Source organism: Myotis brandtii, unplaced genomic scaffold (assembly GCF_000412655.1).
Source record: "Myotis brandtii unplaced genomic scaffold, ASM41265v1 scaffold410, whole genome shotgun sequence".
In the NCBI taxonomy this organism is placed as follows: Eukaryota; Metazoa; Chordata; class Mammalia; order Chiroptera; family Vespertilionidae; genus Myotis; species Myotis brandtii.
The window spans coordinates 2289984-2294935 of NW_005365764.1; the positions used below are offsets into that span (position 1 = coordinate 2289984).

The 4952-nt window shown below is 49.3% G+C and overlaps 1 long non-coding RNA gene across 1 annotated transcript in view; it reads right to left on the bottom strand.

The window, feature by feature from the left end:
- Nucleotides 1-4366: 4366 nt before the first annotated feature.
- Nucleotides 4367-4952, bottom strand: part of LOC106727346 — a 1810-nt gene continuing 1224 nt past the window's right edge. Inside the window, exon 2 of the long non-coding RNA XR_001363522.1 lies at nt 4367-4436. This is a non-coding gene — a long non-coding RNA (uncharacterized LOC106727346). The remainder of the gene's footprint in view (nt 4437-4952) is intronic.

Here is a 4952-nt window from a genome sequence, read left to right on the forward strand (position 1 = left end):
TCAGTAGCCAGGGCAGAAAGAAACACATGCATTCACTGTGGACCAGTGTGATCAGTGCCACATGGCTGGCAGGCTGCTGTGGGGAAGGGAGGGACTGGTGGCTTGTGTTAACTCAATGCTTCCCAACTAAGAGCGATTTTGCCTCCTAGGGAACATTGGACATTTGGCAATGTCGGAAGGCGTTTTTGGTTATCACCACGGGGGAGGGGCAAGGAAGCTACTGCACTAGTGAGCAGAGGCCAGGGATGCCTCTAAACATCCTACAATGCACAGGACCGCTCCTCCCTCCAATTAAGAATTACCCAGGCCAGATCTGAGCAGTGCTGAGACGAGTCTGATAGCAGAGGCTATCTCAGCAGGCCTTGGGGGTGGGGGTCGGGGCGGGAGGAGGTCTCTCTTAGGCAGAGAGACTCCATGTCAGGCGCTGGAGCCAGCCAAGCACAGACGGGTGGGGTCAGAGGACGCAGGTTGGCTGGTGTGGGTGGGGTGGAAGGAATCAAGACAGTCAAAGCCAGCAAAGCCCATTTCCCCAGGCTAAGGAGAGATGGACGTTATCTAGGAAGAGTTGGACTTTACTATTTAATTGGAGGCATTTGGCCCAGGGTAAATTCAAGCAGCACCAATCTTAATCGCTTTCTCATCTCTCACCCCCGACTGCCCAGTTCTCCCCAGAAGCAACCATGCCCAATCTGTTTCCTGGGTGCCCTTTCTGAACTGCTCTCGAATATATAAGGCGCGTGCGTTAGGGGTATTTCTAACTGTTATCTTTTTTTCTGATTGCAAATGCAAGTCCAGTCCGCAGTGAAAAAGTCCGTCAACATAGAAACAGAAAACGTAGAAGAGAGAGATCTGCAAATGCACACTCCCCCCGCCCTGCACTCCCCAATAACACTGTCAGCCGAACTGGAGTCTTGTCTGAGGGCCTTACAGCTTGATGCTGTTCCAGAGAGAACACCTGGTGCAGGTGGGGGTGGGGGTCGGGGGACGGACTAGAAGGCTGGGGATGGATTCTGAGGCCCCGGCAGTCCAGGCAGGTGACCAGGGCCGAGGCCAGAGCTCCCAGGAGGGGATGGACAGAATAATGTTGACGAAGGAGGACCTCCAGGCAAGATGCCAAGGAAGAGAAAGGAAATGGAATTTGGTGAATTTCGTCCCTGTCTCCTTAGGGAGGCCGGGAGCCTGGAGGAGGAGGCGGTCAGCGGCACCACAAGGCAGTGCTGCCGGCCTGATGTGATGTGAATCACGTCCCGGGGAGGCCTGGCCACACCCCGAGGTGGTCTGGTTGCAGCTCCATAGTCCAGAGTCTGACTCACAGCCACTGGTTCACTAGGCAACAGGTCGGGACAGCTTCCTCCGACCAACCTCACTGGGAACTGATAAGCTGGTGGGTCCAGCGGGTACCGGTTGCCTCCTGCGGCGTTTGTGGCGAGATTCTTCCGTGGTTACTGACCAGCGATGTCCAGGAGAAATAGAAAACTCTATTGTTTTCCTTTGTGCTCCATACAATACTCCACGCCTGAAGCCTCTGCTCACCAAATGCGTGGGGTTTTCCCCACACCAAAGAATTCTCCAGCTCTCAGCAGACACCGAAAGGGTTGTCCTACACCTTTAACTCAATTCGGACACTATCTCCCCGGAGATAGCAAGTTAAGGGCTCAGTCCCACCAGGCTGCCCCTCCCCCCATTCAAACACTGATCACAAATCCAGGTAGCCACCCGGGCTGCTGGCCCAGGAAAGGAAGCAGCGTTTGCCACCCGAAATACACCTTTTGGGATCCTGATTATTTTAAGCTGGTTAAGAAACAAAAGATCCGAAAGAATCTTTGACTTTCCCCCTAACCTCCTAACTAAAAGGATTTAGCCCTGGCCAGGTGGCTCAGTTAGTATTTCATCCTGATACACCAAGGTTGGCGGTTCCATCCCTGGTCAGGGCACATAGGAGAATCAACCAATGAATGCATAAATGACTGGAACAATAATTGATGCTCCTCCCTTCTTTTCTAAAAAAAAAAAAAAAAAATCAAAAGAATTTAGGTAGAAGACCTGCTCCAGGAAGGGAGTATATTCATCTATAACTATAGGTTAGTATGAAATAGATGTGATAGGGAGGAACCTAGCCAGTTAAGGGTCCTCTCGGTGTCCCATTGTTAAAGGTGACCCAGCAAACATTTACTTTTCTGCTTCCACAGGCATTGCCTTCCTACCCTTTGAAGTCCCAAATCACAGCCCCCACCCTTCTCCTTAGCTCAAGATGGCATTTAAGCCTTCACTGCCCCATCTGTCCTGGGGGTCTCATATTCTTAAGGAACCCATGTATGTACATAATTAACAACGTTGGTCATTTTCTCCCATAAATCTGGCTCATGTTAATTTGATTATTAGTTCAGCCAGAGGAACGTAAAAGAGTAGGAGGAAAAATTGTATTTGTCCACAATGACCAGTTATACCAAGTCAGAGATTTCCACTACCCCCTCCTCGGGTTAGATTAATTTTCTAGAGTGGCTCATAGAACTCAGGACAACAGTTTGCTTACTAGGTTACCGATTTATTATAAAAAGGATACAATCTGGGAATGGCCAAGTGGAAGAGATGCATAGGGCAAGGTATGTGGAAAGGGGTGAGGAGTTTCCATGCTCTCTCCGGGGTACCACCCTCCCACCACCTGAAAGTGTTTACCAACCCGGAAGCTCTCTGAACCCCCTAATTCAAGGATTTGTATGGAGGCTTCATTACTGAGGCATGATTGGCTAAATTATTGGCCATTAGTGATCAAGCCAATGTGCAGCCCCTCTCTGCTCTCAGGAGGTTGAAGTGGTAGGGCTGAAAGTTCCTACCCTCTAATCACATCATTGGTTCCCCTGGCAACCAGCTCCCATCCTTAGAGGCTTTCCAAAAGTCATTCATTAACATCAATTCAGATTTGGTTGAAAGGGGCTGTGACAAGTAACAAAAGACACACCACTTTCACCTTTATCTGAATAGCCCCCGGAGCTATTCCAGGAACTAAGGACAAAAGTAAATATTACAACAAAAGATGCCCTTATGGTTTTTAAACAGAGAACTATAAGGATACAGGAGCTATGTGCCAGGCACAGTGGACAAAGACCAACTATATAGATTTCTTATTATAAACCACAGTATCACCGAGAGACACTTATGTAAGTTTAGATTTTTTAGTAGCCATATTTTAAAGCTTTTTTTTCTATTTATAATAAAGCTGTTTTTAAAAAATTTTTTACTTATTTTTAAAATATATTTTTTTATTGATTTCAGAGAGGGAGAGAGAGATAGAAACATCAATGATGGAAGAGAATCATTGATTGGCTGCCTCCTGCACGCCCCCTTCTGGGGATTGAGCCCGCAACCTGGGCATGTGCCCTTGACTGGAATCGAACCTAGGACCCTTCAGTCCCCAGGCCAATGCTCTATCCACTGAGCCAAACCGGCTAGGGCAGTAGCCATATTTTAAACAGTAAAAAGAAACAGATGAACTTAATTGTGGTATATATTTCATTTAATTCAATTTATCCAAAATATTATCACTTTGTCTACACGAGAAATGTCCAAACCTGTAGAAAATTTTTTTAAAAATCTTTATTGTTGAAAGTATGACATTTCCCCCCATCGATCCCCCTGTAGAGAATTTTTATGAGTATTTGAGCCAAACTGATGACTTATGCCAGAGAGCAAGGTCTCAAATGGTCCAGAGAGTAACAGTTTGGCAGCTTTTACGTGTTTGAAATTAAGGAGGGAATGTCAGGAAGGTTACATGAAGGTGGGAGGAAGCCATTTGGGAAGGGGATTACAGAATAGTTAAGATTATGTGCTGTCTGGAGGGGTCTGAAAGGGGGCATTTCAAAGGTGTGTTAACCTAGAAGGACAGAAACCATGGACAGGGCTTGCCTAAGGCAAAGATAAGCCTTTTAGTAAGGAAGTTGTATGCCTGAAGTGTATGCCCACCATCACCTACCCAGTTAGGAATTTATGCTCAGATCACCTGTTGAGGTTACTTTCCCTAGAATCCCCCTTTTTAAAGTTCACAACTTTAACACACAATCAATGCAAAGATATCAGTGAGATTATTTACATACTTTTTTGGTCCTAAGTCTTACAGCACATCTAGGAGCTCCGAGGGCACATGTGACTGGTGGCTGCCATACTGGGGAGCCCAGACTTGGGGCCTTCCCTTCTGTGACTGTGGCCATCAGGAGACCTGTTTATTGCTGTGTCCTAGTGCCTGGCACATAATGAGGCCCGGTGATCTGCGCACGTGAGCTGGGGTGATCTCTCTGAGACTCCTGGAACTGTTGCGAAGGTTAAATGAAATGAGGTATGTTAAGTACCAGCTCAGTGACTGTTGTTACTGTTCTTCTCAAAGTCAGTCGAAGGGCATCCGGCTCCAACTTGCTTCCTGTTTTCCTCTGGAGAGCGCGTCTCTAATATTACAAACGAAAGGTTAGATTCCTGAGTTAGCAGAGCCCTCGGGATCAGGCCCGCGGCCACCAAGCAAAAGAGCGGGAACCTCCGTCCACGCCCTTGTTTTCTTTGCCCCTTGACAGCTGGAGGCCCCGCCCACCCCAGCCCAGACAGCCTCCCGGCGGAACTACAGCCCCCAGAATGCAGCGGGAGTCCCGAGGCCTACGTCATCGGCTTGGGACGCCCGGGCGGCGAAGGAGAGCGCGGAGATGCCTCTCCAGGCGCTGAGCAGACGCACCCCTGACCCCTAAAGAGGGGTGGGGTCCAATCAGCTGAGCTTGGAGTCCAACGACTCACCCGGGCCAGAGCGGCCAACCTGCGGCGGCTGGTGACACGCGCGTCCTCCCTCCTCCTCTCGCCTCCCCTCTGGCTGGCGCTTGCTGGTGACGTTGGGGGCATGATGGCCGCCGTGAGGCCGGGAAGGTGAAGGTGAGAGGGCGAGCGCGCCGGGTGGTGGGGACGGGTGGGGACGGGTG